This window comes from Loxodonta africana, chromosome 14, assembly GCF_030014295.1.
Source record: "Loxodonta africana isolate mLoxAfr1 chromosome 14, mLoxAfr1.hap2, whole genome shotgun sequence".
In the NCBI taxonomy this organism is placed as follows: domain Eukaryota; kingdom Metazoa; phylum Chordata; class Mammalia; order Proboscidea; family Elephantidae; genus Loxodonta; species Loxodonta africana.
In genome coordinates this window covers 6,543,534-6,567,186 of record NC_087355.1, presented here as the reverse complement: position 1 = coordinate 6,567,186, position 23,653 = coordinate 6,543,534, and the positions used below count along the sequence as shown (strand labels likewise).

General features: G+C 40.7%; 1 protein-coding gene across 7 annotated transcripts in view; it reads left to right on the top strand.

The window, feature by feature from the left end:
- Nucleotides 1-22,184: 22,184 nt before the first annotated feature.
- The window catches only part of ATP6V1H (ATPase H+ transporting V1 subunit H), a 132,024-nt gene continuing 130,555 nt past the window's right edge, over nucleotides 22,185-23,653 (top strand). For 4 of the 7 annotated variants that reach the window (XR_010317760.1, XM_010588309.3, XM_023545693.2 and 1 more), the window contains exon 1: nucleotides 22,185-22,482. The gene's annotated coding sequence lies outside the window, so the exon portion shown is untranslated. The remainder of the gene's footprint in view (nucleotides 22,483-23,653) is intronic. The other 3 variants (XM_010588311.3, XM_003408316.4, XM_023545691.2) reach the window with 2 other exon arrangements.

The following is a 23,653-nucleotide window of genomic DNA, read 5'->3' as shown; positions in this document are numbered from 1 at the left end:
GATTTTTGACAAAGTGCCAAGTCCATTCAATGGGGAAAGAAGCCTTTTCAACAAATGGTGCGGGGACAACTAGATTTCCACATGCAGAAGAAGGAATGTGGATCAAGCTAGTGTTCATGGTAGTGAGAGCATGGCTAGAAACAAAGAAGGAGAAAATGTGGGAAACTGGAAAAAACTGAATCCTTAGGCCCCTCCCAAGCACTTCTGGTCCATTTCCTATAAAGAGCTGCCTATCGTGCTGACAGATGAGAGCTCTGTCTCCCCGACATTAGGCCACTGTTATGCATTACCCCAGGTAAAAGGGCATTTTCTAAACAGTCAGTGGAGTTTACAGAGTTCAGAGGCTTGTATCTAAGACATGTAAGCATCCGAGCAGAAGAGATTAGCGGGCTATTAATCTAGAAAATCTCTGACTTCTTTACTAGCTCAAGAGATGGATAGAAAACAAATGGATTTGAATAGAAAGCAGATGGAGTGAAGTGCTAATGGAGTTGAACTATCAGAAAAACTCTAAAACTGGCAAATCATAACCAAAGTTCTTCCCTTAGGCGAAGGAGGCTAAAGATGTTCAAAACTAGAGAGGGAAATCCTCCCAGATGCTCATCTCAGATGCCGTTACTGGACTTGTCAGGACAGGGAGACCTCTGAGATGGTGCAGTTAGTCCTAGTTCAGACTTGTGGATCAAGGAACTTGTTCTACTGACGAAAGAGGCAGAGTTGGCTGTGTACCATGGACCCAAACTGTTCTTCTCCATCATTGTGTGCTGAGCGTGCTGGTGGTAGATTTAGCACTGCACCATGGGTTGGCAGCCATAAAGACCCACACGTGGACTAGACCACGAGGATTGCAAATCACTAAATGACCCTTGACTTTGAGCCAGACACAATACGGGAAAAGACTCCAGGTTGTCTTCCCTGGAATAAGATGAATACATTTTTAATTTCATGTAGGATATGTTAAGTGGGAACATTTTTGAAAGGTTGTATATGAAAAAAAAGAGAAGTGTGTGTGTCAATACTGAGTTGTCTAGAGGTGAAATGTAGTGGATGTCTTTTTTTTTTTCCTCATCCACCATTCACGTCCTCTTCTTTTTTATGATAACAGCATCCTAGTTTTCTTTGGGGTCATGTGTCTATTCCCTTCTCAGTCCCTGTTACTTAGATAGGGCTGACCCTGTACCTGGAAACCCTGGTGGCATACTGGTTAAGTGCTATGGCTGCTAACCAAAAGGTTAGGAGTTTGAATCTACCAGGTGCTCCTTGGAAACTTCATAGGGCAGTTCTAATCTGTCCTATAAGGCCGCTATGAGTCGGAATTGACTCGACGGCAACGGGTTTGGTTTCTTTTTTTTTTTTGAACCTTGTATCCAGCTCCAGGTCAGTGAACACAACACACACATGGGCTGTCGGTAAATTCCATCCTTCTGCCTACAGTGACTGCTCAATGCCAAGCGTGTAACCAGCCCAATGGAGTCAGTCCTAGGACTTTTGATAATCTGTTAGAAAAGAAGTGCTTGTTTAGGTCTGCTAAATTGGTAGCCTATAAGTGTGGTGTTCTTGGTGTGTATATCTTTACCCGTACTTGGATAAAGGATGCCAAGAATAAACCCAGCTCACTGAGAACCAGAAGTTAGATGCAGAAAGAAAGTGCCTGACATCACTTGAGCAATTCACCATCTTTGATGGTCAAGACCTAGATTTTTCATTTACGTGATCAATGTTATTGTTATTTACTGTTGGGTTGTCTCTGACTCATGGCAACCTAGTGTACAACAGAATGAAACTTTGCCCAGGCCTGTGCCATCTTCACAGTTGTGGGTATGCTCAAGTCCATTGTTGTGGCCCCTATGTATTTCGAGTGACTTCCAACCTAGGAGGATCATCTTCTAGCACTATACTAAACAATATTCTGCTGTAAGCCCTGGTGTTTTCATTGGCTAATTTTCAGAAATTGATCTCCAGGTCTTTCTTCATAATCTATCTTACTCTGGAAGCTCCACGAAATCTGTCTACCACAGGAGACCTCACTGGTATTTGAAAACCTGTGGCATAGCTTCCAGCATCACTGCAACACACAAGCCACCACAGTATGAGAAACTGAAAGATGGGTGGTGGACATGATCAATAACCTCACTAAAATAAAAAAGTATTACTTTAAGAATATTATTTCTATTTGCTTAAGCTAGCTTAATCTGTTTTCTTTCACTTGCAACATATACAAAAGGCATGTTATGGTGCCTGGAACATAATAAACTACTGGTAAGTGCTAAATATTGTTATTATTTTAGTGATGGTGACTGTATTAGTTATCTGTTGTTGCATAACAAATACCCCCAAAACTTAGTGCTTTAAAGCAATGTTGTTATCTCACAGTGTCTGTGGATCAGGAATCCGGGCTCAGTTCAGCTGTGTCCTCCAGCTCAGGGTCTCCAACCAGCTGCAAACAAGGTGTCTGCCAGGGCCGCATCATCTGAAGGCTCACCAGGGTAAGGGTCACCAGGTTTGCTCATGTCGAAGGATCCAGCTCCTCAAGGGCTGGATTGAGGGCCTCAGTCCCTTGTTGGTTGTTGACTGGAGGCTGCTCAGGTTTTTGGCCTGTGGGTCACTCCTTAGTGCAGCTCAGAAAATGGCAGTGAGAGAGCAAGAGAGAAGAGCTAGAGAAAGCACAAGCCAGGCAGAGGTCGTCACCCTCTTTTGTAACCTAATCTCAGGAGAGACACCTTCTTGTTTTTGCTGCATTCTATTCCTAAGGAGATCGTCACTAGGTCTAGCCCATACTTGAGGAGAGAGGACTACTTAAAGGCACGAATCACTAGGAGGTAGGGGTCATTAAGAGTAATTTTAGAAACTGCCTACCACTGTGAACATATTTTTTCAATTTCAAATTTTAGGAGATTGTCCATAGGGGCCAATGGTGCAGCATCATAAAATTAACCTACCTGGAAAATCCAGAAGCTTGATTGCAATGAGAATTTAGGGTACTGGTAAAGCATGCAAGTGAAGCCCTGTGTGATTGATATTGGACTTGCTTTTGGCCATACCAATGGGATAAGCGGCTGTTAGGCTGGTTGGTTACAGCACATGGTAAAGAGGTCATGGCTTTGGTACTCACCGAGCCTGCAAGGAGGCCAAACTAGGCCAGCTTCTTGCAAATGTGTATTGTTCCCAAAGGGATTGTATGAAAGAAAATGGAACAACCATTTTTCCATTAAACTAACAACCTGTTCAGTGAGGAGCAAAAACTACTTAAAATCTTTGTCCAATTGATGGTAGGCTGTTAGCATAATCTTCACTAGGGGGGATTAAGTTTCTATGATAAACCAACTTTTAGAGTGAAATATCCTCTGAAGAGAACTCCTCTGTTTCTACGGGCAAGTGTAAGTTCAATTCACAGTTGGAAAGAAAGGATTCGAAATGATGCGGTCTATAACATTCTAGATATTTTAGACTGAAGAAGTTCCTTCAGAAGTTCATAATTTTTTTACCCCTCTCCTGCCCATTTCCAAGTGATAAACTTAGTAACAAACATGTAATGTGATTCTATCCTAGTGAAGAAATATTAAAGATATGGGACATTGACTTAATTTGATGAATACATTAATTATTACTATTATTTTTCTCCTGTCAATGCAGTTTTATATGACTTCCCTTATACTGAAGAGGCGCGAAGAATATCTTGCCTATTTTTTTAATGCTATTATAATATATATTAGGCCCATTGAGATCAGTAATGGATATATTGAAGAAATAATGTTAGGGCGATATTGCCAGGGAGTTCCTGCCTCTTCTCCCTAATGCCAGACAAATATTTGGTAATGTGTTGCTTGCAGAAATCTATTCCAGATGACTTGAGAAGCACTTGCTCATGGCACCATGACTGGTTTTGTTCCATGCCTTTATGCCTCTCTGAAAAGAGGGGGTTTCATATAATCTGTTGAAGCCTGCCGCATCATGGCACTATGGCTGAGCTAGTGCAGGAAAGATGACATGCAGAACAGGTCTGGTCACCAGCTTTGCTCAGTTTACACAGAGAAATGTGCTCCAGATTTTATTTGTCATGAAGACAACTATTTCATCTTGAAACTGACCAGATTTGCAAGTGGGTTATGAGTGGAAGGAAGCAAAGGACTCATTCAGAATCTAAGAATCAGTCTTTCTTTCTTTTGTCTGGAATGCCCTTAGCCCGCTTCTTGATTTGCCAGCCTTGCCCAGAACTAGTGAAAGTGTCAGTCCTTAAGCAGAGTGTATCCCCCCTGACCTCTGCCTCCTTTCTGGGGGCAGCAGTAATGGCTTCCCTTTCTGTGCTCACAGCCTAGTTTTAGATATGCCTCTATTATTGCACTTACCATCTTTCATTGAAATTATATGACTATAGCAGTGCTCCTCAACTTACTTCGAGAAACTCCAAAGAAACCCCAAAGAAAATTTGAGTGCCTGGCCAATTTTGGATACTCAATAAATGTGTTGTTCCATATGTTCAATATGCCCATATTACTGGCATCAATAAGTCCATTTTATCTAGACTTCCAGGGCAGCTTTCAAAAATTACGGATAAGTTTTACTCAACTGCATTTTGCTAAACTCTTGATGCTTGTAGGCATCAAAGAGAGTAGGTTATGTCCTGTCTTAAAATCAACTTACAGAAAGAAACTTTATATGCATATTATGGAAGAGCCTCTAGGCATATTACAGTATACATTCCAGTCTCTTCCTATTCCGGCTTCATTCACAGAACAACCCACATTCCATAACTAAGTTATTAACAAAAGTAGTAGTAAAGGAAGATTTTCATATTTAATTTTTCAGTTGTTTAGCTCAAATTCTCTCTTTTACTCAGATATTCTTGACATCTCATGATGTATAACATTACGTTGTCCAAACTCTAGAATCCTTCAACCATTCTTAGTCTTCAAGGCACACTGTGACATGAATTGAAGAGGACTTCTTCCAGTACCAAACACGTTGTTGTTAGTTGTGGTGGAGTTAATTCTGACTCCAGGTGACCCCGTGTGTATCAGAGTAGAACAGTGCTCCACAGAGTTTTCAAGGCTGTGACTTTTCAGAAGCAGACTGCCGGACCCTCTTTCCAAAGTCCCTTTAGGTGGGTCTGAACTGCCAAGCTTTTGGCTAGTATTGGAGTGCTTAACCATTTGTGCCACCCAGGGGCTCCCAATATCAAAGATACTGGGATATATATTTTATTTCCCAGTTTACCTTACTTTTTTTTTAGTTAATATAGCTCTTGTTTTATAGTAACCCTTTAATTCAGATTTATTGTGATTTCATCCTCCTTTTTTTTTTCTTTTTTTTACTGTACTTTAGATGAAGGTTTACAGAACAAACTAGTTTCTCATGAAACAGTTAGTACATACATTATTGTATGACATTTGTTAACAACCCCACAACATGCCAACACTCTCCCTTTTCAACCCTGGGTTCTGTATTACCAGCTTTCCTGTTCCTTCCTGCCTTCCAGTCCCTGTCCCTGGGCTGGTGTACCCTTCTAGTCTTGTTTTGTTCCATGGGCCTCTTCAATCTTTGGCTGAAGGATGAATCTCAGGAGTGACTTCATTACTAAGCTGCAAGGGTGTCCATGGTCCATATTCTCAGGGTTTCTCCAGTCTCTGTAAGCCATCGAGTCCAGTCTTTCTTTTTGAGTTAGAATTTTGTTCTATATTTTTCTACAGCTCTGTCCAGGACCCTCTATTGGGATCCCTGTCAGAGAAGTCAGTGGTGGTAGCCAGGAACCATCTAGTTGTATTGGACTCCGTCTGGTGGAGGGCATGGTGTTAAAATCCCACTGTAATTCTCTCAATGTAAAATTACAGTCCCTCGGGGAGTTTGGATGTGTCTATGGAGCTACCATGACCTTGCCTTGTACAGATTGTGCTGGCTTCTCCAGTGTTGCGTACTATCCTGCCCTTCACCAAAGTTAACACTTGTCCACTGTCTATTTAGTGTTTTTCCAACCCTACCCCTCCTCTCCCTCGTAACCATCAAAGATTGTTTCTTTTTGTATGTGTCATGGATTGAACTGTTTCCCCCCAAAAATATGTGTCAACTTGGTTAGGCCATGATTCCCAGTATTCCGTGGTTGTCTTCCATTTTGTGATTGTAATTTTATGTTGAGAGAATTACAATGGGATTTTAACACCACCATGTTTTAGTTTAGTTCTTTAAGCCTATTCAATATTGTTGTTTTAAAGTCTTCTAATCTGTTCATTACCTAGACTTCTGTAGGATTAATGTCCTCGTTCTATTGTTCTTCCAATTGAGTCATCCTTTCCTGTCTCTTTGCATGCCTTGGCCTTGGTATTTTTTTGTTGAAACTGGAGCATTTGAATATTTTAATGTGGTAGCTCTGGGACTCAGATTCTTTCCTTTCCCCAGGGATGGCAGCTTTTCAGTTTCCATATTTTTAATCGCTGATGGCTGTAGTAGTCCATCTGATCAGCAACATTCCCTAACTACTTTTGCCAAGATTGCCTTCCAAAACATGTGTGGACAGTTACAATTTTTTTTTTCTAGAGCTTATGCCCAACTAGTGTTTCAATGGATATCTCCTTATATTCCATTTAAGAAATAAAAATCAAAGAGCATAAAATATCTGATCATCCTACTCCTCAGGGGTTGCTGTTGCCACTTAATGAAAGTTTTAGTCAACTGCTAGTTTAGTGACTATTCTAAGCTAATTTTTAGAAAACACGTGTTCCAATTCTGTTATCTCTGAAGTCAGTCAGTGTCTTGATAGAGTTCACTAGACAATCCTCTAGCCCTTTGAATATACTGGCAGGGTGTAGTCATTTCTTGGAGAGGACTAAAGTCAGTGCAATAGCCTGTACCTGTCCTTCAGGATACCACCAGATCAACCGAACTGTGCGCATTGTGTAAACCCAAATCTTGGAGGACAAGATCCCCATTACCCACCCCAGCACCAGCCAGCTGCTCTAGGAACACAGGCCCTGACTCCACCACCAAGGAGGGGCTGAGGAATAGGGAATATTAGCTGGTGCATGTGGCTCACCTAGGAGAGATCAGCAGTTTGCACCTTCATCAAGCACTTCTCTGGTTGAATTAAGTGTCTGGTCTAGTTCCAGAGTTCTGAAACACTTGATTTCAATTGCTTTTTCCAGTGCTGTTGTTATTTAGGTAGAGGGATGAATCTCTGGAATTCCCTACTCCACCATTTTGTGTAACTGCTACTGTTGTTGTTATTAGATGCTGTCAAGCGTCAAGCTTGTTCCGACTCATAGAGATCCTATGTACAAAAGAACAAAACACTGCCCGGTCCTGTGCCGTCCTCAAAATCATTGTTATGCTTGAGCCCATTGTTGCAGCCACTGTGTCAATCCATCTTGTTGAGGGTCTTCCTCTCTTTCACTGACCCACTACATCACCAAGCATGGTGTCCAGGGCATGGTCTCTCCTGATAATATGTCCAAAGTACGTGAGACGAAGTCTCATCATCCTCGCTTCTCAGGAGCATTCTGGTTGTAGTTTTTCCAGAACAGATTTGTTCATTTTTCTGGCAGTCCATGGTATATTCAATATTCTTTGCCAACGCCATAATTCTTTACCACCACTCATCTATTAGTTTATTGTACTGTGGTGGTTTGTGTGTTACTGTGGTGCTGGAAGCTATGCCACTGGTATTTCAAATACTAGCAGGGTCACCCATGGTGGACAGGTCTCAGTGGAGCTTCCAGATTAAAACAAACTAGGAAGAAGGACCTGGCAGTCCACTTCTGAAAAGAATTGACCAGTGAAAACCTTATGAAAAATTTCCGTAACTATACACTGCTATTAAAAAGTTCTGAATTCTGATCTATGTATATAGGACCAAATTGACAACAACAACTTGAAAGGTTAGATAGGATCCTTAGAGGGCACTGAGTTTATGTTAATGGGGGAAGAGCAGCTCTGAAAAGGAGGATGAGAATGGTTGGACAACTCAAAGAACATAATCAATGTCCCTGAATTGTACGTGTAGAAATTGTTGATGTATGTTTTGCTGTGTATATTCCCTAAAATGACAACAAAAATAAAATAAATTATTAAAAAGTTCAGAATTGTGTAAGACCTCTCACACCATCCCTTTTCCTTCAGGCCTTAGAAGCCAAATCTATGCTTCTGTGTGCCTCATTCTCACTAATTGGTCCCATGTGATTAAGTGCAGGTACTGCCTGGGGACTTTGCTCTGGTGCTTCCCCTTCTGCAGCCTTGCAGGAGTGTGAATGCTGTGTAACTCAGGGGGGAATCATCTTTGCGGCCCTTTAGGCAGCGCCCCCCCCCCCCCACCACAGATACAGACAAACAATAGAATATTCCTCTGGCAAAAGCAAAGTCTGTTTCCTCCACTCCCAAGCCAGAGAGCATGCCTCTGTCTGGGAGTGCAGTTACTGGTTTGTGGTTCTCCCCTTCAGCAGCAGCCTCTGCCCCAGTGCTTCCTGCTGCACAGGTCGGGAGGGCAGAGAGAGTATCCACGATAGAAGGAAAAAAAAGATAATGTTCTTACTGCTTTAGAGGAGGCCTTTTTCTCCTTATTGGTATAAAAAATATATACAGTGAAACCTGTAAGAGCTGGAACTCAACGGGATTGTCTTGTTTTTCCAGGTCTTGCAAGTTTTCTGCCTTTGACAGGGTGTAGTCTTACCATTTTCTACCATGCTTTATTAGCGGAAAATATCTGAATTTTCCTTCTCTATCAGAGAAGGTTTCCTCCTTTCATGGCTGCAATTGAAATTTAAAACAAACAAACAAAAGCAAACAAACTTACAGGGCTCCTGTTTCTCTCTGTCAAGTATTTTTGTGAGTTGCACATGCAAGTTATATAAAAAAAACTTCAAGATTACACTGGAACCTGAAACTAACAGTTGCAGTTGGTTGAAATTCTGAAATCAGGATAGGGTTGTTTACTGGAAAAAATGATTTATTTAATGTTTTATTTTTATTCTCTTTAATATGCATTTCGGGAATTTGCCAGGTATGGATGCTGCAAAATATATACTAGGAAAGGAGAAGAACTACAGAAAACTTGGGAAAAATTTTGCTGTTTTTTTTTTTCTACAACATTAGCTACATTTCAGCATTTGGAAGTTTATTCATATGTGACTAGTTTCTTTCAGCTGCTCCTCTTTCTATGAGAGATATTTCTCCACTGTTAGATTTGCTTTCAAGAAAAAGCTCAGACTTCCACTTCTGGCCAAGATAGAATGACAGTGGCTGAATTTACTCTCCTACCTGAAACAAGGAAAAAACTCAACAAAGTATATGAAAAAAACGGTTCTCAAGACATTGGATAGTGTAGGACAGTAATCCCCAAGAGAGAGGAAACAAACGAGGTGAGCCCTGTGAATGCCCCAGCTTGCTGCAGTGAGAAATTTTCCAGGAAGTAGTGTAGAGAGTGGGATCCCAGGTGGAGATCAGTGGTCTTGCTGAGGTGAGGAGATGCAATAAGGGGACTGGAAAGACCAAGGATGGAATTCTTAGGGTAGAGTACTAGAGAGGAAATAGCTGCACAGAGAGAGAACTTGGAGATTATCAGAGAATCTCCCTTGAGTATTTAGCTGAATGCTGATCAGTGCACTGCTATGAGGAGAGTAGTAGAGGCTGGGAAAGAAACATCTAAAAGGATTAGAGGAAACAATCCATGGAGCTCACAAAGTGCTGAGAATAGTGCTGTTCTTACTGGCCAGAGTCGGAATATTTATAATTCACAAGGCATTGAACGTTTCAGAATTCAGAAGGGTTTTGCCTCAGCAGTGGGGAAAATTAACTCAACTACATAGTGCCCCGGTCCCATCTAAGAAGGTTTAGATGCAAGACCCAAAAGGATTAAACTGAGGGTAACGTAAGTGTGTCCAGAACAAAGCTCAAGAATACTCACAGGAATAATAATCCCAGCACCCACAGTATAAACTCCCACAGATAAAAATCACAGTATGTGGCATCTAATAAAAAATTACTAGGCAATGAAATGGGGATACATGCCCCATCTGAAAAGTTAAACGAATCAATTGAAACTCCATAAAATGACACAAGTGTTTTAAGTAGTGGACAAAGACCTTACAACAGTTAATATAATTGTATTCCATGTGTTCAAGAGTCTAGGGGAGAGGTGGAACACATTAAGTGAGACATAGAAGACATAAAAAAGACTCAAAATGAATTTAGACAGATGAAATTTCTTTAACTTTTTTTTTTTTATTGTACTTTAGATGAAGGTTTACAGAACAAACAAGTTTCTCATCAAACAGTATACATTGCTTTATGACATTGCTTAACAACCCAACAACATGTCAACACTCTCCCTTCTCAAACTTGGGTTCCCTATTATCAGCCTTCTTCTCCCCTCCTGCTGTCTAGTCCTTGCCCCTGGGCTGGTGTGCCCCTTTAGTCTTGTTTTGTTTTATGGGCTTGTCTAATCTTTGGCTGAAAGGTGAACTTCAGGAGTGACTTTAATACTGAGCTAAAAAGGTATCCGGGAGCCACACTCTGAGGGTTTCTCCAGTCTATGTCAGGCCGGTAACTCTGGTATTTTTTTTTTTTTTTTTTGAATTAGAATTTCGTTCTACATTTTTCTCCAGCTCTGTCTGGGACACTCTAGTGTAATCCCTGTCAGAGGAGTCAGCGGTAGTAGCCGGGCACCATCTAGTTGTACTGGACTCAGTCTGGTAGAGGCTGTGGGGTCCATTAGTCCTTTGGACTAGTATTTCCCTTGTATCTTTAGTTTTCTTCATTCTCCCTTGCTCCTGAAACCATGAGACCAGTGGAGTATCTTAGATGGCTGCTCACAAGCATTTAAGACCCCAGATGCTACTCACCAAAGTAGATTGTAGAACATTTTCTTTATAAACTATGTTATGCCAATTGAGCTGGATGTTCCCCAAAGCCATGGTCCCCACAGCCCTCAGCCCAGCAATTCGATCTCTCAGGGAATTTGGACGTGTCTATAGAGCATCCATGACCTTGTCTTTTGACAAGTTGTGCTGGCTTCCCTAGTATTCTGTACCGTCTTACCCATCACCGAAGTTACCACTTATCTATTGTCTATTTAGTGTTTTTCCATCCCCACCTCTCCCATCCCTTATAGCCATCAAAGTTTGTTTCTTTCTGTGTGTGAACCTTATCATGAGTTTTTACAGTACGGGTCACATACAATATTATTTGTTCTTTTTTGATAACTTATTTCACTGAGCCTAATGCCATCCAGATTTATTCACATTATGAGATGCTTCACAGATTCATCATTGTTCTTTATTGTTGCCTAGTACTCCGTTACGTGTATGTACCATAGTTTGTTTATCCATTCGTCTGTTGACGGGCATCTAGGTTGTTACCATCTTTTCGCTGTTGTGAACAATGCTTCAGTGAATATGGATGTGCCTATGTCTATTCGTGTGATGACTCTTATTTCTCTAGGATATATTTCTAGGAGTGGAATTGCTGGATTATATGGTATTTCTATTTCTAGCTTTCTAATGACGCACCATATTGTTTTCCAAAATGGTTGTATCATTTTGCATTCCCACCAGCAGTGCATAAGAGTTCCAATCTCCCCACAGCCTCTTCAACATTTGTTATTTTCTGTTTTTTTTTTTTATGCTGGTAATGCCAGGGTGAGTTGGTATCTCATTGTAGTTTTGATTTGCATTTCTCTAATGGCTAGTGATCGGAAGTGTTTCCTGATGTGTCTGTTAGTTGCTTCAGTGTTTTTGGTGAAGTGTTTGTTCATTTCCATTGCCCATTTTTTAACTGGATTTTTTTTTCTTGGAGAGGTGTTGGACTTTACTGTAGATTTTAGAGATTAGACCTTTGTTGGATTTGCCACAGCCAAAAATTTTTTTTCGCAGTCTGTAGTTCTGTTTTTACTGTTTTTGTGAAGGCTTTTGATGAGCATAAGTGTTTAATTTTTAAGAAGATCCCAGTTATCCAGTTTATCTTCTAAAGTTTCTGTGTTGTTGGTTATGGTTTGTATCCTGTTAATGCTGTGTATTACGGCTTCTAACATTGATCCTGTTTTTTTTTTCTATGAACTTTCTTCTTTTTGGCTTTATATTTAGGTCTTTGATCCATTTTGAATTAGTTTTTGTGTATGGTGTGAGGTATGGGTCCTGTTCCATTCTTTTTGCGGATGGACATCCAGTTTTGCCAGCACCATTTGCTAAAAAGACTGTCTTTTCCCCATTGATGGACTTTGGGCCCTTGTCAAATATCAAGTGACCATAGATGGACGGGTTTACATCTGGGTTCTCAGTTCTGTTCCATTGGTCAATGTATCTGTTATTGTACCAGTACTAGGCTGTTTTGACTACCTTAGCTGTATACTAGGTTCTGGGGTCAGGTAGTGTGAGTCCTCCTACTTTATTCTTCTTCTTCAATAGTGATTTACTATCTGGGGCTTCTTCCCTTTCCATATAAAGCTAATGATTAGTTTTTCCATAGAGATGAAAATTTTATTGGGTGGTATTACTGGCAGAATAGACATTGCAGAATAAAATATTAGTGAACTTGAAGACGTAGCAAAATAAATTATCCAAAATAAAAGAAAAAAATCTGAAAAACCAACATGTGTAGAGCATCAGTGAGTGAGCTGTGAGACAACATGAAGCAGTCTAATGCACATGTATTTGGAATCCTCAATAGACAGCAGGGTAGGATATAAAAAAAAAAATTGACTGAATAATGGCCAAAATTTTTCCAAAGGTGATGAAAACTATAAATTTATAAACCCAAGAAGCTCAATGAACTCCAAGCACAAGAAACATAAAGAAAACTACAACAATGCACATCATAATTAATTGCATAAACTAGTGATACAGAGAAATTCTTAAAGGCAGCCAGAGAAAAACAAAGAATAAAGATAGGAATAACGGTAGATTTTCCTCAGGAACAATGCAAGCTAGAAGGAAAGAAAGAAAGAGAGAAAAAAGAAAAGAAAGAAACTGTCAACCTGGATTTAAAATACTGAAAGAAAAAAAAAAACATATTGTCAACCTAGAATTGCAGTGAGCTTATGGTAAGGGGAAGAACAATTCAGTAAAGGAGGGTGAGAATGGTTGTAGAACTTGAAGAATGTAATCAATGTCACTGGATTGTACACATAGAAACTATTGAATTGGTATATGTTTTGCTATGATATTCTCAACAGCAACAGCAAAGTAAATAAATATTTTAAAAAATTCCTATGGGTCAGAACAACAAAAAATGATTAAAAAGAAGGCGAAATGAAGACTTTTCAGACATACAAAAGCTGAAAGAACTCAACCGCAGCGAATTTGAACTACAAGATACATTAAGTGAATTCTTTATGCAGAATGAAAATGGTACCAAATTGCCAAATCTAGATGAGCACAAAAGAATGAAGAATACTGAAAATGCTAACTATAAAGATAGATATATAGATTTTAAAATTATTTAGTTCTCTTTAAAAGACCGTTTGAAGTAAGAATAATAATTCGTGCTGGGATTTATAACATAAAAAAATAACATACATGCAAATAAAATGTATGACAAAAATAGCACAAAGGTCAGCAGGAGAAAAATGGAAGTATAGGGTTATAAAGTTCTTATACTACATGTGAAGTGGTATGATATCATTTGAAGATAGATTCTGATAAATTAAATTATGTGTACTACAAGCCCTACAATAATATCTAAAATAAAAAAATGAAGGATTATAATTAATAAGCCAACAAAGGAGATACAATTATAAAAAATACCTGAGTAAGCCAAAAGAAGGCAGGAAAAGTGGAAAAAGGAAACAGAGAAGAGATAAGACAAACAGAAAACAAATAGCAAAATGATAGATTTAAACCTAACTATATAATCACATTAAATGTAAATGGTCTAAATACCCCCAAATTAAAAGGCAGAAATTGTCAGGTTGGATAAAAAACAGGAAGACCCAAGTATTTACTGCCTACAAGAAAAACACTTTAAACCTAAAGACACAAATAGGTTAAAAGTAAATGAATAGAAAAAGACATACGATGTTAACACTAATCAAAAGAAAGCTGGAGTGAATATATTAATATCAGACAAAACAGATCTCAGAGCAAAGAATATTATCAGTTATAGAGAAGTTTATTTCATAATGATAAAGGGGTCAATTCATCAAGAGGACAAAACAATCATAATCACTTACGCACGCAATAACAGGACTTTAAAATACACAAAGCAAAGGCTTGTAGTAATGAAAAGATAAATAGATAAAACTCAATTCTATTTGAAATCTCAGTGTCTTTCTGTCGATAATTAATGAAATAGATAATGGGTAAAGATTTGGACAATTTGAACCAAACTGATTTAACTGACATTTACAGAACATTCTACACAATGTCAGCAAAATATACAGAACACTTAACAAGACAGACCATATCCTGGGTCATAAAAAGACTCAATAAATTAAAAGGATTTAGGTCATACAAAGTGTGTTCTCTAACCACAATGAAATTAAATTAAAAATCAATAATAGATGCACAACAAAATACTAGCAAATGAAATCCAACAGCATATTAAAAGGATTATACACCATAACCAAGTAGTACTATTTCAGGAAAACAAGGATCGTTCAGCATAAGAAAATCAATTCAGTGTAATACACTGCAGTAATAGAATGAAGGTAGAAAATCACATGGTCATCTCAAACGACTCAGAAAAGGCATTTGACAAAATCCAACACTATTTCATGATAAAAGTATTCAGCAAACTAGGAATAGAAGGGAGATTCCTCAACATAATAAAGGGCATCTGTACAAAACCAACAGCCAACTTCATTCTTATTGGAGAGAGGCTGAAAATATTCACCTTGAGAACAGGAACAAGACAGGATGCTCTTTATCACCATTCCTGTTTAACATTGCACTGGAAGTCCTAGCTAGAGCAATAAGGCAAGAAAAAGAAATAAAGGGCATCCAAATTGGTAATGAAGTAAAACCGTACCTATTTGTGTATGATATGATACTAGACAGAAAATCCAAAAGACTCCACAAGGAAACCACTGGAACTAATAGAAAGATTCAGCAGAGTGGCAGGATACAAGATAAACATAGAAAAATCAGCTGGATTCCTATACACCAATAAAGAGAATGAGGAAGAGGAAACTAGGAACAATACCATTTATAGTAGCCTATAAAAAAAATAAATACTTAGGAATAAATCTAATCAGGGATGTAAAAGACCTATACAAAGAAAAACTACAAAACACTACTGCAGGAAACCAAAAGAGAACTACATAAATGGAAAAACACACCATGCTTATGGATAGGTAGATTCAACATTGTGAAAATATCAATTCTATCCAAATCAATCTAGAAATACAATGTAATACTAATCCAAATACCGAAAACATTCTTTAAAAAGATGGAAAAACTAATCATTAACTTTTTTATGGAAAGGGAAGAGGCCCTGAATAAGTAAAGCACTACTGAAGAAGGAAAAAGTAGAAGGACTTGAATTACCTGACCTAAGAACCTACTATATAGCTACAGTAGTCAAAACAGCCTGGTAGTGGTACAAGGATAGATAAATTGACCAATGGAGCAGAATTGAGAACCCAGGTGTAAATCCATCCACTTGTGGTCACCTGATCTTTGACAAGAGCCCAAAGTCCATCAAATGACAAAGAGACAGTCTTTTTAACAAATGGTGCTGGCAAAACTGGATCCCATCTGTAAAAAAATGAAACAGGACGCCTATCTCACATCATACACAAAAACCAATTCAAAATAGATAAAAGGCCTAAATATAAAATGAAAAACAATAAAGATCATAGAAGAAAAAATAGGATCCACACTAAAAACCCACTGCTGTTGAGTCGATTCTGCACTAGAGGCCCTAATATACACCAGTAACAGGCTGCAAACCATAACTAACAAACTCCAGAACATGAGCTAGATAAATGGAATCTTCTAAAAAGCAAACACGCTCATCAAAAGCCTCCACCAAAAGAGTAAAAACAGAACTACAGGCTGGGAAAAAATTTTTGGCTATGGCAAATTTGACAAAGTTCTAATCTCTAAAATCTGCAGGAAAATCCAACACTTCTACAACAAAAAGACAAATAATACAACTAAAAAATGGGCAAAGGAAACGAACAGACGCTTCACCAAAGAAGACACTGAAGTGGCCAACAGACACATGAGGAAATGCTCCCGATCGCTAGCCATTAGAGAAACGCAAATCAAAACCACAGTGAGATACCATCTAACCCTGGTATTACTGGCATGAATCAAAAAAACAGAAAATAACGAATCTTGGAGAGGCTGCAGGGAAATTGTAAATCTTATGCACTGCTGGTGGAAATGCAAAATGATACAATCATTTTGGAAAATGATATCACACTTCATTTATTAGAAAGCTAGAAATATAAATACCATATGATCCAGCAATCCCACTCCTAGGACTATATCCTAGAGAAATAAGAGCCATGACACACCCATGTTCACTGCAGCATTGTTCACAATAGCAAAAAGATGGAAACAACCTAGATGCATGTCAACAGATGAATGGATAAACAAACTATGGTACCTACGCACAAAGGAGTACTACACAAGGACAAAGAACAATGATGAATCTGTGAAGCATCACACAACATGGATGAATCTGGAAGGCATTATGGTTAGTGACATAAGTCAATCACAAAAGGACAAATATTGTATGACACCACTAACTGTAAAAACTGTAAAAATTCATGAAAAGGTTTACACACAAAAAGAAACAATCTTTGATGGCTATGGGGGGGGAGGGGTGGGGATGGAAAAACACTGAATAGACAATGGATAAGTGGTAGCTTTTGTCATGGGTAAGACAGTACACAATACTGGGGAAGCCAGCTCAACTTGTACAAGGCAAGGTCATGGAAGCTTCATAGACACATCCAAATTCCCTGAGAGATCGAATTGCTGGGCTGAGGGCTGTGGGGACCATGACTTCAGGGAACATCTAGCTCAATCTACATTCTTCTTTGGTGAGTAGTGTCTGGGGTCTTAAAAGCTTGTGAGTGATCATCTAAGATACTCCATTGGTCTCACCTGGTCCAGAGCAAGGGTGAATGAAGAAAATCAAAGGCACAAGGAAAAGATTAGTCCAAAGGACTAATGGACCACAACTACCATGGGCTCCACCAGACTGAGTGAAGCACAACTAGATGGTGTCCAGCTACCACCATTGACTGTTCCGACAGGGATCACAATAGAAGATCCTGGAGAGAGCTGGAGAAAAATGTAGAACAAAATTTTAACTCACAAAAAAATACCAGAGTTACTGGCCTGACAAAGACTGGAGAAACCCCAAGAGTATGGCCCCTGGACACACTTTTAGCTCAATATTGAAGACCCTCCTGAGGTTCACCCTTCAGCCAAAGATTAGACAGGCCTACAAAACAAAACAAGACTAAAGGGGCACACCAGCCCAGGGACAAGGCTAAAAGGCAGGAGTGGTCAGGCAAGTTGATAATAGGGAACCCAAGGTTGAGAAGGGAAGAGTGTTGACATGTCGTAGGGTTGGTAACCAATTTCACAAAACAATATGTGTACTAATTGTTTAATGAGAAGATACTTTGTTCTGTAAACCTTCATCTAAAGTACAATAATAAAAAAAAAAGCAAAATTTTTCCATTCCTCTATTAATGGACTAAATTTGGATTGTTTTCTATTTTGCTATTATAAAAATATTGAACTGAAAATCTTTGTACATTTTTCTTTGTACACTCATGCTAATCTCTCTCCTGGAAGTTTAATAGTTGGTTACTGAGTGTGGACATTTAACACCTGGAGAGATTCCTGGACGTTTGATAGTTGATTATTGTCATGGATTGAATTGTGTCCCCCAAAAACGTGTGCCAACTTGGCTGTCCGTGATTCCTGGTATTGTGTGATTATCCATCATTCTGTCATCTGATGTGATTTTCCTATGTGTTGTAAATCCTACCATTATGATGTTAATGAGGTGGGATTAGGGGTAGTTATGTTAATGAGGCACGACTCAATCTAGAAGATTAGGTTGTGTTTTAAGGCAATCTCTTTTGAGGTGTAAAAGAAAAAAGGAGCAGAGAGATGTGGGAACCTCATACCACTAAGAAGCAAGAGCCAGGGGAATAGCGTGTACCAAGGTCCCTGTGCTGAGAAGCTCCTTGACTGGGAAAGACTGATGACAAGGACCTTCCCCCACAGCCAACAGAGAAAGAAAGCCTTCCCCTGGAGCTGGCACCCTGAATTCAGACTTCTAGCCTCCTTAACTGTGAGAGAAGAAATTTCTCTTTGTTAAAGCCATCCACTTGTGGTATTTCTGTTATAGCAGCACTAGATAACTAAAACAGTATGGAATGTGCACATTTAACACTTTGAGAGATATTACGTTATCCTTTCTGGCAATGCCTACCTTTGCATCAGATGTGCACAAGACTGTACCTGCAAGAGTAAAGCTACGTCCTTGGCACAGCCTGGAATCCACCTTTGTATCTGGAAGATGAGATCAGTCATAGAGACTGCCATCCACCCACTTTCTCCACAGGAGCACGTCTGATATTTCAGGGTGCAAGTGACTTGAGTGTGGTAGTGTGTTGGTGTCCCTACCTAACATGTATCATCCCTGGTCCCTGGACACCAAATGGTACCAGCATCTCCCCTAGGCATTGCAGTAAAGCCAAGCATCCCACACAGTTTCAAATGCCTTGGGACGTGTGGTACCTTCCCACTCCCAGACCTCTGAAACATGTATCAAGTTTACAATATTTTAGTTAACGGGAACAGTTTCATGACCTACAGATTTGTTACTAGTGAGTTATTTTATTAAGCTGTTATAGAGTGTAGTTACCTGCCACATTTTTTAATTCTAATTTCACTATTTTCATGGTAAACAAGTTCTTCATTTATTTAGGCTAGAGTTTAACTTACAAATGGACTGAACTCATAGTCAATTTTTTTAAAGAAAAATTTTAAATAAACAAAGCAGACAATATAATGAATATTTATGTAATCTGCTACTCAAAGATTTAAAAAGGCTAACATTTTGCCATATTTGCCATAGTTCTTTTATTTATTTTTTGATACTTTTTTTAAAAATTTTGATTTAGGTCAAAGGTTACAGAGCAAATTGCTTTGCATTAAACAGCTAATATGCAATTGTTTTGTGACATTGGTTGTCAACCTTGAGATGTGTCAAAACTCTCTCCTTCTTCACCCCATGTTGTCTGTTTTCATTTGTTCAGTTTTCCTGTCCCTTCCTGCCTTCTCAGCTTTGCTTTTGAACTGAAAGGCCCATTAGTCTCATATACATGGTTGGACTACGAAGCACATCCCTCATGTGTTATTGTTGGCCCTATATGCCTGTCTAATCTATGGCTGAAGGGTGAACCTCAGGAGTGACTTCAGTACTGAGTTAAAAGTGCCCCAGGGGCCATACTCTTGGGGTTTCTCCAGTCTATCAGACGAGAAAGTCTGGTTTTTTTTTTTAATGTGAGTTAGAACTTTGTTCTGCATTTTTCTCCAACTCTGTCTGGGACCTTCTAGTGTGATCCCGGTCAGAGCAGTCAGTGGTGGTAACTGGGCACCCTCTAGCTGTTGTGGGGGTCAGTCTGGTAAAGGTTGTGGTAGCGGTGGTCCATTAGTCCTTTGGGCTAATCTTTCCTTTGTGTCTTTGGTCTTCTTCATTCTCCTTTGCTCCCGCCAGGATAGGACTAGTAGACGTATCTTAGATGGTGATTTGATACTTCTGGCAGGTTTTGAGAGGACCATAAAAAGAGAACCCAAAAGCAGTTTTTCCCCCCATTTTTTTATTGTACTTTTTTTTATTAACTTTTATTGAACTTCAAGTGAACATTTACAAATCAAGTCAGTCTGTCACATATAAGCTTATATACATCTTACTCCTTACTCCCACTTGCTCTCCCCCTAATGAGTCAGCCCTTCCAGTCTCTCCTTTCATGACAATTTTGCCAGCTTCCAACTCTCTCTATCCTCCCATCCCTCCTCCAGACAGGAGATGCCAACACAGTCTTAAGTGTCCACCTGATATAATTAGCTCACTCTTCTTCAGCATCTCTCTCCTACCCACTGTCCAGTCCCTTTCATGTCTGATGAGTTGTCTTCGGGAATGGTTCCTGTCCTGGGCCAACAGAAGGTTTGGGGACCATGCCTGCCGGGATTCCTCTAGTCACAGTCAGACCATTAAGTTTACTCAACCACTTATTTAGTGTGTATCTTCCTCCATATTTGCAATAGGTAGAATAACATTCCCCGCGAGATGTTCACGAACTAAACTCTAAAACCTGTGAATATGTTACCTTACGTGGCAAAATGGAACTAACGTTGCAGACGCGGTTAAGGTTAAGGGCCTTGAGATGGGGAAGTTGCTTTCTATTATCCAGAGGGGCCCAATGTGATCACACAAACCCATAAAATTGGAGAACCTTTCCTAGTTATGTGTATGTGTGCGTATGTGCTCGCTAAAGAGAAAGAAGACTATGGAAGAAGGGTTGCAGAGATGTGATGTTGCTGACTTTGAAGATGTAGGAAGGGGCCATGAACCAAGGCATGTCCACAGTCTCCAAAACCTGGAAAAGTCAAGAAACTGATTCTATGCTAGAACCTCCAGAAGGGAACACAGTCCTGTCAACACCCAGATATTGGCCCATTGACGTCCATGTCAGTTCTGACCCACAAAATTCTAAGATAAAAAATTTGCTTTGCTTCAAACCACTAACTTGTTACAAACAGCAATAACAAGTGGATATAACATTTGTTTTTGTTGTGTTTATTCATAATCAATACATAATATTGGCTTTCAAGGTTTAAAAACTTTACCTAAGTTTAACATTTTTAATAGAAATGTATTATTTAAAAATCTCTTCCAGCACTTTTTAACAAAAACATGCTAGTGATACATAATTTCTAGTTGCAGTGTAGCCTTATTCATTATTAGCCTAAGAGAAAGAGGGTATCTGAGGTCTGGACCAGTGAATCAGAAAACTTGGGGTCCAGATAGGGTTTCCAGATAAATACAGGACTCCCAGTTAAAACTGAATTTCAGATAAAAAACGAATAATTTTTTAGTAGAAATATGACCCAAATATTATATGGGACATACATTATCTAGTAAACAGGCAACCCCAGGTGTCCTAGGCTGGGTTCTCTAGAGAAGCAAAACCAGTAACAGGTATAAATGCATAGCGATTTATAGCAAGGAAACAGCTCTCGCAACTGTAGGGGTTGGAATGTCCCCAGTTGTTGGATCAGGATAGAGTCGTTTCCCAATTCACAGGGCCACAGAAGCTGGTGAACTCAAGGTGAGCAGGTCGGACAGAAGGGCTCCTGCTCAGAGGCTGTGAAGGTCGAGGAATCCCCAAGGTCGGCAGGCAAGGCCGCAATGTTTCTCCTGAGTCACTCAGCTGCAGGAGCTGGCAAACCCAAGGTGGGTAGGTTAGGGAGCAGGACTCTTGCTGGCAGGCCCTGAAGACCTGGATCCAGAACAAGCCAACAACCTTTCCAAGGCAAACGACAACAGTGGAAGGTGGAGAGATGAAGCCTAGAGCTGCTACAGGCCCCACCCCTGCCAGTACCACTCAGCAGATTCCACCATGGGGGTGAGCACATATCAAATTTCAACAGTAAAGTGATCACCACATTTTACAACTGCCAAAACACTAAGGATCATGGCCCATCCAAGCTGACGTACACTCTTAAATATCATACCGGGTTAGGAGAACCCTTGTGACCCTGAGGAACAACTCAGCGTTTTCGTATTTAAAATCAGGATAAGAATGCCTGCTTTATTGAACTGTTAGATCCAAATTAATCGTCTATTTAAAAGCATAGGAGCCCTGGTGGCGCAGTGGTTAAGAACTCGGCTGCTAAGGAAAAGCTTGGCAGTTTCTTATCCACCAGCTGCCCCTTGCAGACGCTGCGGTACAGTTCTAACCTGGAGGGTCACTATGAGTAGGAATCTACCAGACAGCAATGGGGTTTTTGTTTAAAAGGATTAAATCAAACTTTTCAAAGTCATGACTGTTAAATGAGTTTTGGTCTCGCTCGCTGCCTTCCAGCGGGGGTGCTCGGCGGGCTGGGGGCACGGGTGCCTCCCGACGCAGCTCGGCTCACACAGCCGCGGAAAAGGCGCGCCCCTCCTCCGCCTGTTTTGGACGCTCCGGGCGTCCGTCGTCCCTGCCGATCACGTGCCCCTGGTCACGTGACCGTCGGTCCTGTCGTTCTGCGGCCGCTCGGGCTTCTCTCTGCCTTTTCTGCGCCCTCAACGTCTCCTTGGTGTCGGCCTTCACTTTTCGGTTTCTCAGTCTCCCTCCGCAGCTCCGGCCTCCGGAACCGGCAAGAGACGCCGACTGGGCTCTGACTCGGAGCCCCAGCCCGGCTGTGGCAGCGACGCCCCGGCCGCCGCGCCTCCGCCGCCTCCTTTGGGTGCGTTGTAGGGGCCCGAGGACTTGTGACTTAGGGCTGCGCCCGGGCTGTTGGGTCTCCGGCACAGGCCCAGGTGAGCGGGCCCCTGCGGTTTCTCCTTGGTTCCTGGTGCCCCTAGAGCGCTTTCCCTCCCCCCATGCCCCGCATCCCCGCAGTTCACCTCCGTCCCCGGTCCCTCTGACTTTTTTCCTTCTAGGTCTCCGCCACGTTTATGAAACTGCAGATTCTTCCCCGCAGGGGAAGGACGTGAGGCAGGAGAGAACAGAGACGGATGGAAAGTGTATTTCCCCAGGATTGGGCTACGACCTTGGCCAGCTGGAGGGGCGAGTTTTTCAGGGACTGAGCTAACCATTCTGAGACACCGTCACCTTCCCCAGGAGAGACGGGTGGAGCTGAGCCTGCGTGGTTCCAGAGTTCCAGCCTGGCCCGGAAGGAACCAGTTTCTACTTGAGCCTGCCAGTCCTCGGGACTTTTGCTTGTTTAGGCAACAAATCTTTAGACGTAGAGCTAAAGTACCAAACTGACTAAGGTCATTGGGACCCTGGAATAGAGTCGAGGAGCCCTGGTGGCGCAGTGATTAGGCGCTCAGCTGCTAACTGAAAGCTCAGAGGTCCCGCCTCTTTGTTGGGAGAAAGATGTGGCAGTTTGCTTCCGTAAAGATGACAGCCTTGGAAACCCCAATAGGCTGTTCGGCTCTGTCCTGTGGGGTCGCTGTGTGGATGTGTGTCAGAATCACCGTCATGGCAATAGGTTTTTTTTTTTTTTTAAGTGTCATTGTGGTCATGTCCATTAGCCTGAATTTTGTGAACTGGACCTGTGTTTTCTGCCGTGATAAAATCAGCTGCAGGCTTTTCTCCACCAGTTTAGGAGTGAGAATCACTTAGAAGCTATTATGAAAGGTTCCAGTTATCAGACTGGACTCCCACTGCTGGGTGTACCTAAATTGTAAACGGAATTTGTTGCAAAAGTTTCCCCCAAAATTGATTTTGAAAATACTGTGAACTTTGGTTAAAAAAGAAAACCTTTCATCCAAGAAATTACTTTCCCACTGTAGATATTTTAGTTTGAACAGGTAATACAGTGTTTTCAGAAAGGGCTCGTAAAAATCAGACCCATTGCCTTTGAGTTGATTCCAACTGACAGCGACCCTATAGGACAGAGTAGAACTGCTTCTTCAGGTTTCTAAGGCTGTAATCCTTACAGGAGCAGACTACCATGTCTTTCTCCCGAGGAGTGGCTGGTGA